At 40.8% G+C, this 12,854-nt stretch overlaps 1 protein-coding gene across 5 annotated transcripts in view; it reads left to right on the top strand.

Annotated features, from left to right (window-relative positions):
• SPPL3 (signal peptide peptidase like 3) overlaps positions 1-12,854 on the top strand; it is a 137,480-nt gene that overhangs the window by 57,963 nt on the left and 66,663 nt on the right.

Below are 12,854 nucleotides of genomic sequence, written 5' to 3'. Positions count from 1 at the left end.
AACAGGTAATTGTGTTTTCTAAGAATGGGGATAGCAAACGTACTTTTTATCTAATGTGAATCTATAGAAATGTCACTCTATGTTATAACTTGTATATGTATACCTCCTACCTGTGAACCCAGACATGTAGCCCTACTGTGATCCGTTCACTGTGAACACTGTTGAATGAAGCATAGGCACAGAGGTCCTCTTGTATCTGCATTCCTGGGGATATGCTAACTAACTGAGTCTACTAGTTTGAGGCTGTAATTTAATACATTTCAACCTAGAAATAGTGCAAAATGTATAGTTGAAGTTGTTTTGTATGTGTACTGCCTCCTCCAGTTTCTAAGTCACTAATCAGCAGGTCCTTCTGCATTTTAAAAATGGCATTTTTTTCTATTAACTATGCATGTTTGTTAAGGCCTCTGTTTTCAATACTGTGTTCTGTGGTCTGAATGTGTCCCCTCCCTCCACCCACCCAATTCCTATGTTGAAACCTAATCTCCAGTGTGGTGGTGTAAGAGATGGGGGCCTTTTGGTAAGTGATTAAGTGATGAAGGCACAGCCCTCGTTAATGGGATTAGTGCCCTTATAAAAGAGGCCCAAAAGTGCTTGTTAGCCTATTCCACCATGTGAGGATGCCCCGAGAAGCTGCCATCGATGAAGCAGAGTGAGTCCTCACCAGACAGAATCTACTGGCACCTGGATCTTGGACTTCCCTGTCTCTAGAGCTGGAAGAAACACATTTCTGTTGTTTACAATTACCTAGTCTAAGGTATTTTGTTATAGCAGCCCAAATGGACTAATTTTTCCTTTTCTACTATTATTCAAAAATAATTTCTTCAGGACCATGTTTTTGGGGAACATTTTATAACCTATGAGTAAACTCTTCTCCTCCATTATCTGTAGCCTCTTAGTGTATAGTGTAATGTTCTGCCCTTATCTTAGGTCGAGGAACAAGTTTCTAATAATTGTCTGTAGATGTCTTTAACTTTGTGGTGCTCGTTGCCATTATTACTTTTATGAATCAAGTACACCTTCAGGGGATGTTTATAACCGTGTTCCCTCTTCTTATCTACCTAAAAAATGCCAACTTTCTATGCATGATTCTGGGCCACAATTTCAAATTTTGAGCCCTTCTTGCCATCACAATTTTAAACCATTTATTTTCTATCTGGAATACTGTACACAGTCTGTATTGGTGATCTAAAATAATTCAGCCTGCAGATCCTCAAATTTACTATTCCAGATTTCAAGAAATATTGGGGCATGATGGAAGTTTTAGATGTAATAGTTTATTTAGTATCAAATTTTGCCTTAAATGCCTAATAGTACAGGTGCACACTTAAATATACAAGCCAATAATCCTGTGACTCGGGCTATTGATTAGTGGTAAAAGCAGAAAGCTATGTTATATTGATGCTTATTTTGCTTTGAAGAAAGAAGTAATTGCTAGCTTGTCAGATATTGAGCCTCTCTGACCAAAGGAAACTCAGTTACCACTCTGTGTTTGACCTTTCACTTTCCAAACTCAGAAACTGAATAGATTTGGATAACAAGGGATACTTGTTTTTGTAACATTGGGCTAATTGTATAAAGCACAGACTGGGACTTGCCCAATTAATACATTTTGTTTCATATTCCAGAACTTCTGACTTACACAGTCAAGTAATTTAATGTAATTCAGATGAATGAACAAACTGAGGCAATTTCTCTTTCCACCCTTTTACAAAAAATAATTATAACTTGGCCTTTCGTTTATCATACTTCCATAACATGAAGGTTTCAGGACTCTATAATGAAAAACTGAGTTGAGATGGGGAGACAATCCAGATGTTTTGTGCATATGTATATATATAACTTTTTTTAACTTAAAAGTACACTAGCAAAGAAAACTGATGAATAATAAAGATTTTAATAGTTCAAAGTATTGTATATCTCATTGTTTCTTTTTTTTTCTGAGATGGAGTTTCGCTCTTGTTGCCCAGGCTGGAGTTCAGTGCCATGACCATGGCTCACCACAGCCTCCGCCTCCCGGGTTCAACCAATTCTCAAAGTGGGATTATAATCCCAAAGTGCTGGGATTATAGGTATGAGCCACTGCACCCAGCCTGTTTCTTTTTTTAGTAAGTTTTTCACGGACTGTAAAATTCATCCCTTCATAATACAGAATTCTATGGTTATTTATTTATTAATGAATGAATGAATGAATGAATGAATGAAATGGAGTCTCACTCTGTTGCCCAAGCTGGAGTGCAGCGGCACAATCTTGGCTCACTGCAACCCCCTGGGTTCAAGCGATGTTTTTATTTTTATTTTATTTTTTCAGACCAGGTCTCACTCTGTTGCCCAGGCTGGGGTGTAATGGCACAATCTTGTCTCACTGCAACCTCCACCTCCCAAGCTCAAGCCATCCTTCCGCCTCAGCCCCCCAAGTAGCTTGGGACTACAGGCGCACACCACCACACCCAGCTATTTTTGTATTTTTTGTAGAGATAGGGTTTTTCCATATTGCCCAGGCTGGTCTTGAACTCCTGAGCTCAATCGATCTACCTGCCTCGGGCTCCCAAAGTGCTGCCACCGCATCTGGCCACAATTCTGGTTTTTAGTTGTGCAATCATCATCACTAATTTTTATCCCCGTCAAAGAGAAACCCATACACATGAACATTCATTTTCCATTCCTTTATTTTCCCACCCCAGCCCTAAGGAACTATTAATCTACTCGCCTATTCTGGACATTTCATATAAATGGAATCATCCAATATATATGGCCTTTTGTGTCTGACTTCTTTCACTTAGCTTCCATGTTTTTAGGGTTCATCCATGTCAAGCAAGTATTAGTATTTTACTGCTTTTTTTTTTTTTTTTTGAGACAGAGTCTCACTCTGTCGCTCAGGCTGGAGTACAGTGGTGCAATCTCAGCTCACTGCAGCCTCCACCCCCCGGGTTCAAGCATTTCTCCTGCTTCAGCCTCCTGAGTAGCTGGGATTACAGGCGCTGCCACCCAGCCCAGATAATTTTTGTATTTTTAGTAGAGACGGGGTTCCACCATCTTGGCCAGGCTGGTCTTGAACTCCTGACCTCGTGATCCACCTGCCTCGGCCTCCCAAAGTGTCTGGTTTACAGGCATGAGCCACCACGCTAGGCCATATTTTACTCCTTTTTATGGCCCAAAATATTCCATTGCATGGATATAGCACAATTTGTTTATTTCTCAGTGGTGGACATTGGGTTATTTCTGCCTCTGGGTTATCATGAGTACTGCTGCTTTGAACATTTGTGTTCATTTTTTTTTTGTATATGTGTACCTGTGTTTTCAATTCTCTTGACTATACCTAGGAGTGGGATTGCTGGGTCATATGGTAACTCTGTGTTTAACAATTTGAGGAGCTGAACTGTTTTCCAAAGTGACTGCACTGTTTTACAGTCTGTATCTTATTGTTTCCTAGTATAGTTGTTGACTAGTCCAGTGAAAGAATGTGTTGTCACATGTACATACATACTGAAAAAATCATTTAGCTGCAGAGTTAGGAATTTTAGTATGCTATTTCCCACCTTTGGTTATTTAAAGAAAAAGAATTAAATTTAAGATGAGTTCAGGAAAGCTCATGAGGTTTTTTTGTTTTTGTTTATTATTATACTTTAAATTTTAGGGTACATGTGCACAATGTACAGGTTAGTTACATATATATACATGTGCCATGCTGGTGTCCTGCACCCATTAACTCGTCATTTAGCATTAGGTATATCTCCTAATGCTATCCCTCCCCCCTCCCCCACCCCACAACAGTCCCCAGAGTGTGATGTTCCCCTTCCTGTGTCCACGTGTTCTCATTGTTCAATTCCCATCTATGAGTGAGAACCTGCGGTGTTTGGTTTTTTGTCCTTGCAGTAGTTCACTGAGAATGATGATTTCCAATTTCATCCATGTCCCTACAAAGGACATGAACTCATCATTTTTTATGGCTGCATGGTATTCCATGGTGTATATGTGCCACATTTTCTTAATCCAGTCTATCATTGTTGGACATTTGGGTTGGTTCCAAGTCTTTGCTGTTGTGAATAGTGCCACAATAAACATACATGTGCATGTGTCTTTATAGCAGCATGATTTATAGTCCTTTGGGTATATACCCAGTAATGGGATGGCTGGGTCAAATGGTATTTCTAGTTCTAGATCCCTGAGGAATCGCCACGCTGACTTCCACAATGGTTGAACTAGCTTACAGTCCCACCAACAGTGTAAAAGTGTTCCTATTTCTCCATATCTTCTCCAGCACCTGTTGTTTCCTGACTTTTTAATGATTGCCGTTCTAACTGGTGTGAGATGGTATCTCATTGTGGTTTTGATTTGCATCTCTCTGATGGCCAATGATGATGAAGCTCATGAGGTTTTTTGAGTCTGACCACTCTCTTGGAATGGTAACTATTATAGATACCAATAGGTACCTTGGCAATACCTCTAATTCTGACTTCACATATGGTCCTTGATTACTCTAAAAATTTTATCTGTTGAATGTTTGGACACAAAGAACAGAGAGCCCAAATGGCTTAAGTGATAAAGAAGTTTTTCCAATAGAGTAGCTGAAAAATCCAGGTAAATCTGGCTTCAGCCAAGACTTGATCCTCCACACTGACTAGGACAGCGTTCCCAGGAGGCTTAAATGGAAGTCCCCGAATCAAATCTTCTTGGCCCCTGATTGATCTGCCTTGGCTGTGTGCTTGTTTTTGGTCGCAGTTTGGGATAAGCTGGAGCCAGGAGTGAGTACAGTCCAAATCAGGGTTCTCCTAGGAGAGGAAGGAAGAAAGTATGCTGGAGAAGTATCCAACAAGGGTCTACTACAGAGTCACACCTCTCCTGTAGAGCTGATAAGGAAAAAATAAATATGCATTCACTGCACTCGAGCCTGTATCTGATAACCTACCAAATTCAGATAGCCCATCTCTCAGGAGACCATTTCTTTTTCTAGCCTTTCGTGTCTATGTCCTTTTATTCTTCCTTGTTTTGGTAAAGCATTTTATAGCTTTAAGACAGTTCCTTTGATTTAAGTAGTGAGTATGGGCTGTGTTTATAATCACTGTGTCTGAGTTTTATTTATTTTTTATTTTTTGAGATGAAGTCTTGCTCAGTCGCCTAGGCTGGAGTGCAGTGGTGTGATCTTGGCTCACTGCAACCTCCGCCTCCTGGGTTCAAGTGACTCTCCTGCCTCAGCCTCCCAGTAGCTGGGATTACAGGCGCCCACCAACACACCTGGATAGTAGAGACTATACCATTTTGATATTGTCAGAATTTAGGCACTAGTCATGTGTGTGTGTGTGTATATGTAACAGCTGCAGGAAAGGTTGGAAATGCATTATTTTAAAAATCAGGATGATTTTACCAAAAAAGGGAGAGAATAAATGTTGGAAGGAAGTTTGCAGTCTCTGCCATATTGTAGTTTTTGATTTTTCCTTTTTAGGTGGGTATTTTTAACTGCCTAGTAAATTGTGGTAGTTGAAGTTATCTATTGACTTACAGGAATCGCATTCCCTTCTGATAATAAATGGAAGGTTGTTGTATGATATAAAGAGTAAGTACAAATACAGTGCTAAAAAGCATTGTGGAAAATTCAAAAATCTCTAATGCCTTCAAATGCAGCTAAATACCAATTTGGATTCAGGAAGAACTAAGATTTTAATATCATGTAGTTCAGCTAATTGAAGACTATTGATTTAACATTATTTTTGTACCACCAATAAAAAAATGCTGCCAGTTATAAAATGCGCTCCAATTTCAGAGTTGTTAAAATATGAGGAAAGTACCTCTGACAATATTAACCTTTTTCATATCTGCCTTTTTTCTCTTCACATTTCTCTCTAGCCAGTTGAAGGGACAGTTATTGCTTGTGATTGAGAACTGTTTGGTCAAATGCAGATAAACTAGGCAAAAATAAAACCATGTTAATAATATAGCTAGTACTTATTAACATCAGATATACAGCCAGTTAGTCTTATAAATCTTAGCTAACAAGTTACATTAAAATATTACTGCCCTGTGTCAGTTATCTATTATCTATTGCAGTAAAACAGACTACCGCAAAACCTAGTAGCTTAATGTCACCATTTTGAAATTTTTATTGACATAATTATAGATTCACATGCAGTTACAAAAAAAAAATGCAGAGATCTCATGTGCTCTTTGCCTGGTTTCTCCCAATGGGCAGCGTCTTGTAAGACTCTTAACAACACAACCAGGATATTGGCATTGATACAACCCATTTATCTTATTCAGATACCCCTGGTTACTTGCACTCGTATATGCACATATGCACACACACGTGTGCATGTTAAGGTGTGTACAGTTTTACCACCTGCCTGTGTTTCTGTATGCACCACCACAGTCAGGATAGTGAATGGAACTAACACTGAAAGTATCCCTTGGGTTTCCCTTTTGTAAGCATATCCCACACCTTCCCGGTGCTAACCCTCCATTCTCACTCCGGTCCCTAACTCCTGGCAGCCACTAATCTGTTTGCCATTTTAAAGTTTTGTCCTTCCAGAAATGCTATATTTGCTCATGATTCTTCGGATCTGCATTTGGGCGGGGCTCAGTTGGGATGGTTTTGTCTTTGTCCCGTGTGGTGTCTGCCGGACTCTACGAGCACTGAAGGATCAGGATGGTCTCATTCACATGCATAGAGCCTTGGTACTGGCTTTTTGTTGAGGTGTCTAAGTGCTCCTCCCCACAACCTTTCTCATGTAGTTGTTTTCTGCTGGGCTTCTTTCTCTGTGTGGCCTCTTTCCAACGGGAGAGCCTGGACTTCCTTGCATGCCAGCTTTAGGTGCCAAGAGAGCAAAAGTGGAGCCTGCTAGATCTCTTTTCAGTCTAGGCCTAAAACTGGCACAGCCTGCTTTCTGTAGCAGTCTTTTGGTTGGAGAAAGTTGCAAGGATAGCCCAGATTCAAGGGGAGGGGAAATGGACTCCCCTTCTTGGTGGGAAGAGTAGCAGATATATGCAGAGATGAGAGGCATTCTTGGTGGCCAGCTTTACAGACAATGTGGTGCACCCTCCAAAGTTACAGAAATGATGGCACATGGGTCTGCTTGGATTTGTTGTAAATGCTACCTTACTTCAATTTTGAAATGTGAATTCATTTGAATTCCATAAAAAGTACGAAGGAGAATGTGATATGGTTACATAGTTTTCTGTTGCTAATACCCATTTCAGATAGAACAGTTCTGTTGCAAGGGAAGTTGCCAGAATTTAAGTTACCAACCAAATCTAAGGATTCTCAAGGGGCCTTTGGTATTTGCAGAACAAGTGGTTGCTTGAAGTGGCTGTTAAGATGTTAGGAATGGTTCACCTCTCTCTCATTTTCCCAGGCTAGCTGTTTCTTGTGATCCTAAAATAGCAGGGGCTTGTATATGTAGTGCCAGAATTCTGTAATACTGACTTGGAGAGACCACACAGATTTCTGTCTTTACATTAAGCTTTTTACATCAAGGCATAAGGATATTGTTTTTCAAGATACTATCAACATGGAAGAGATCTTTTAAGAGGGAGAAGAGTTTTTCAGTCAAGGAAATGAAACCAGTAAAACATTTTCTCAAGATTTTTCTGACTATAAAATGTTAAGCTTCCTTCGTTTTGTTGTAAGAGTGACAGCACAGTGGGTCAGAGGATAGATCTTAGACTTCATTGTCAGAATTCTTGATCATCTGTAACTGTATGTATAACATCTATGACTAACGAACAAGCTTGCCTAGATTTCTTGAAGGAGAGATAACGAAAGAACTACTGTTTAGCAAGGGCTACATGCTTAGAGAGTATTTCATAAATCATGAGGATGGTTAAGGGTAGGTGTGGTTTCAAAAATAAAATGAATTTTTCACTCTGAGTTTAGAATTATATGTTATTTGGCTAAGAGCTTCCTTCTGCCTTCCTTTCTGAGTGATAACTGATTTTACAGACATTTAGTATGCACTGTCGATCTGTGGAGCATATTGTTAGACATCATTAAAAGGAAGTTGGAACAGGGTCCCTCTTTTCCAGGAGACTGTGGTCTAACAGGACAAATAAGATGTATGCAGAGAGGTAATATAATACCAAGGTGATTAACATAGAAGAGTTTCAAAATGAGGCAAGAATGTTACAACAAACTAAGCTGCCTGAACCTCAATTTTCACCCCTATAAAATAGATTTGTACTGTTTTTCTTCCATCTCTTAAGTATTAATAGTTCAGAAATGTGTGTTTCAGTTATTAGGTGGAGGGTTAGTTTTTATAAGATGTATCAGATTCCATGTGATGATTTGAAAGATTAGTTATTGTATAGTTTTGGCACATTTTACCTACTATGTGCACACAGTTATGAACACTTGTTTTATTATTGTTAATGAAAAGAGTACAGAAAGGGAAACACAAAAGGTTATTTTTAGCTCTGGTTAAACTAGAGTAGTATAGGACCTTCATTTACTGGTTTTCATACTAATGGTGAAAATAGCACAGCTGATCTCTGTTCACTGTGAAAGAAAAGGAGAATGAGTGTAAGATTGCAGAAGGAGTATGGCGACGGGAGAGGAAATGCCTTCATTTGTTTTAGCAAAGATTTCTAACATCTCCTTGGTTGGCAACATCCATGGTTCTCTGCTTCCCACCTCCCGAATATGAAGGTGTTTACGGGGAAGCTGTTCATGGCCTATCTCTCTTCTGGGCAGTCTCTCAAAGGGTACTTCAGAGGGCAGAGTCCCCACCAACCACCCCTACTCAGAGCCCACTCCAACCCCTGTTGGAGACAACCAAAAAGACTTCATGGACCACTGATCACATTTCACCACTCCATTGCCCATTTGTTAACCAGGGGCATAGTTGGCTTGGAACTGGTTAGCACATGATTGTGTTGAAGGGTCAGGCAGCTACAAGGAGTAAAAATGAACTGAAACATTCTCATTCTATCTCGATTGTCTGTTATAAACTGAAGACTTAAAATTCCATCTGTAGTGGTTTCCTTTTTTCTGTATTCAGCAGATGTGGTTAATGTAAAACTGGTTCTAACTGTGAACTCGTTGGCTAGGAAGAACTTACAGGCCAAATACTATAATTTCAGGACATCATAATATTTCTCTCACAAGGTTGCTTCATAAGGATTAAAGTAGAGCACATGTGAAAATGTGTCACCCTGTATGCATGCTTATTCTCAAAGGTCAGTACTGTGCAGACTCACAGTCAGCTTCATGTGTATGTGTCAAGATGAGATCTCAGTTTTCAGCTGTAGCCCCACATTTACAGCCCACTTCAGTTATATAAATTAAAAATGGATCTCACCACTTAAATATTCCTCTGTCACTTGAAACTCAACACACACACACACACACACACACACACTTTAAAACTCAACAACTCTTTTTTCTCCCTAGTTGCATGCATCTGTTTTTCCTCCTTTTTTTCTCTTTTTCCTTTTTTTTTTTCTTTTTTTTTTTTGGAGAGATGGAGTCTCACTATATTGCCCAGGCTGGTCTCCCAACTCCTGGCCTCAAGTGATCCTCCCACTTCAGCTTCCCAGAGGGCTGGAATTATAGGCATGAGCCACTGCGCCTGGCTTGTTTCATGTTTTTATTAACCTACTACCATCCTCTCGTTTACCCAGCTTCATTCCTACATGTCTCTTGCTCCTCATACTAAGTCATTCCCAAATGCTCTCCATCCTATTTGTTAAAATGTTTCTGGTATCTGCCTTGATTCAGACGTTCTTCCTAGAATATTATATTCGTTTCCTATCGAGGCTGTCTCCTTTTTAAGGCCTGCCACAGTCACATTTAACCTCTTTGGCCCACTCTGTTTTCCTCTGTTCCCTTTCTGGTACCCATGCTCCAAGTAAGCTCCAAGTACTTAACACATGCCCCACACTTCTTTGTCATTATGCCATCGTTCTTATTGTACCCTTTGCTTTTGAATCTTATTCTCCCTAATGGATCTCACATTTTCAGATCCTACTTATTCTTCAAGAATAATTTGAATTTTACCTCTTCAGAAGGGGCTAATTTGACCTTCTCCGATGGTAGCAATCTCTTCTTCCTCTGAACTCCTATAGTGCTTATGTTCCTTTATTGAAATGTAGATTTCTTTGTAGTGCATTTAAAGTTATTTTATGCACATCTTATTACTTAGATTGTAATCTTGACTCAGAAGCAGTGAGTTATCACCAGATCCCCATAGTGCTGATGTGGTGCCTAAAATAGTCTCTTATGCTTTGGAAGTGCTCAGTAAAACATTTGTCTAACACACTGGTTGTTTGTAAAGAGTCTTCCTGTGCAACTCAAATCTCTAATATTAAACTACAGTATGGAAACAGGCCTCCTATATGGTATGGTGAGCTTTGGACCTGCTGTGAGGGCAACCTTGGGTTTCTTCCTTGGATATAAGGATTTCCAAGTAAAATAAAAAGAATTTCACTTTTATTTCCAAATAGCTTTTTTTTTTTTTTTTTTGAGACGGAGTTTCGTTCTTGTTCCCCAGGCTGGAGTGCGATGGTGTGATCTCAGCTGACTGCAACCTCCGGGTTCAAGCGATTCTCCTGCCTCAGCCTCCCGAGTAGCTGGGATTACAGGCATGTGCCACTACACCTGGCTAATTTTTTGCATTTTTAATAGAGGTGGGGTTTCTTCATGTTGGTCAGGCTGGTCTTGAACTCCCGACCTCAGGTGATCCGCCCACCTTGGCCTCCCAAAGTGCTGGGATTACAGGTGTGAGCCACCGTGCCCGGCCCCAAATAGCTTATTTTCTTTAAGAGGTGGCACACCTGTATTTTTCTTTCTCTTTTTTAATATTAGAGTCAGAAAATAATAATATAAGGCAAAACCAATCTCATAATTCTTGGGGGATTAATTAAATGTCCTACTCTGTGGTACACAGTCTAAATGTTGCTTCTTGCTTATCTCCAAGGTGTCCTGTTTTTATGAGTAATAATAATGAAAATGTTGTCACAGGGTTATTTTGAGTATTAAATGAGCTGATTTAGTTAAAGCACTTATTTAGCACAGTACCCCACACATAGGAAAAGCTCCATAAAACTAAGCAGATACAGTTGCTATTATGAATTTACAGCTTGAGATTTCAGATTGGTGATAAAGAGGCAAGAGCTGCAGCTGGTTTTTTATGTTTTGAACTGTGCTGAGTAGTTTCTTAGGAATTAGATTAGTCCTGAAATGTTATGTCAGCTGAGAATTTTGGTTTCTAGGTGACAGTACTGCAGTAGGAACAGGACTGGCTCTCCCTTTAGAACAAAAGGCTTTCAGTGGGAATTCGTAGTGGCTTTTTTGGTGGTAGTGGTGTGAGGGGGTGGCAGTTATCAGATTCTTTCTCTCAACTCCCAGATTAAAATGACAGTGTAAAGGAGAAAATGGAGAGCCTCTGCAAAAAGGATAAGGAACTGCAGAACTACAGGGGAACAGATGGCTTAAAGAGATGGGAGAAGAGAAGCAATTCATGTTTTGTTTTTATTAAGCACACACCTATTAGTGGAAATGATAAACTCCACAGTAGGAAGGGAAAGCTGTATCAGAGATACAAGTGGCTGAGACATGAATTCCCAAGGTATCCTAACCTCTGCTTCACATAAACAGTGGCATAAACAGTGAGCATGCAAAGTGAAATATAGAAATAGAATTTTGGAGAAATTTATTTTAGAGGAGTTTGAATGGGACCTGATTAAAGGACTTATGAAGAGTGGACATTTTTACCTTTTGTAAAAGGAAACATGCTTAATTTGGGGTGAGTGCTGGAGGACCCATTGTATTAGGGTTCTCCAGAGAAACAGAACTAATAGGGTATATACGATGTGTATGTAAGAAAAGATTTATATAGGAGTTGGCTCGGGCAGAGATGGAGGCTGTGAAGTACCACCATCTGCAAGCTAAAGAACCAGGAAAGCCAGTGGTGAAACTGAGTCCAAGTCCAAAGGCCTGAGAGCCAGGAGAGCCGATGGTGTAACTCCTGATCTGAGTCTGAAGGTCCAGGAATCAAGAGTGGGAATGTCTAAGGACAGAAGTTGAATGTTTCACCTCAAGGAGAGAGAGAGAGAGAGAGAGAATTTGCCCTTCCTCCACCTTTTTGTCCTGTTCAGGCCCTTGGTGGATTGGATGATGCCCTCCCACACTGGGGAGGATCATCTGCTGAACTCAGTTCCCACTTCAGTGCTGATCCCCTCCAGAAACACTCTCACACACAGAAATAGGCAGTAAACAGAAATAATGTATAACCACGTAGCTGGGCATCCCTTAGCTCAGTCAAATTGATACATAAAATTAACCATCACATCCATCAAGCTACAGTAAGCAGAACTAAGTGATGGCTGGGCTTCCTTCTAGGGTCACAACAAAGTCAGCCTGATAGGACTTCTAACTGAAATGAAGGAATGCAGTGATGTTTACCCAAAGTGAAACAACAAAACTATGAGATAAATAATGGGATTATCTCTGTTTTATACCAGACTGGAAGCTTAGAACTGAATTCCTCACCACCCTTGCTCTCCCCAACATATGCATGTACACATTCTCTCTCTCTCTCTCTCTCTCTCTCTCTCTCTCTCTCTCTCTCCCTCCCTCCCTCCCTCCCTCCCTCCCTCCTTCTCTCTCCTTCCTCCCTCTCCCCCACCCCTCCCCCTCCCCTCCCCTCTCCCCTCTGCTCTCCCCTCCCCTCTCCCCCTCCCCTCCCCCTCCCCTCTCCCACTCCCCTCTCCCTCCCGTCTCCCCACCCTTCCCCCTCCCCCTCCTTTCCCCCTCCCCTCCCCCTCCCCCTCCCCCTCCCTTCCCCTCCCCCTCCTTCCCCCTCCCCTTCCCCTCATGCCTCCTTTCCCCCTCCCCTCCCCCTCATCCCTTCCCCCTCCCCCCTCCC

Source organism: Pan troglodytes, chromosome 10 (genome assembly GCF_028858775.2).
Source record: "Pan troglodytes isolate AG18354 chromosome 10, NHGRI_mPanTro3-v2.0_pri, whole genome shotgun sequence".
NCBI classification, from domain to species: domain Eukaryota; kingdom Metazoa; phylum Chordata; class Mammalia; order Primates; family Hominidae; genus Pan; species Pan troglodytes.
Note: the sequence above shows the minus strand (reverse complement) of the source record. Positions and strands in the feature narration are given on the sequence as shown.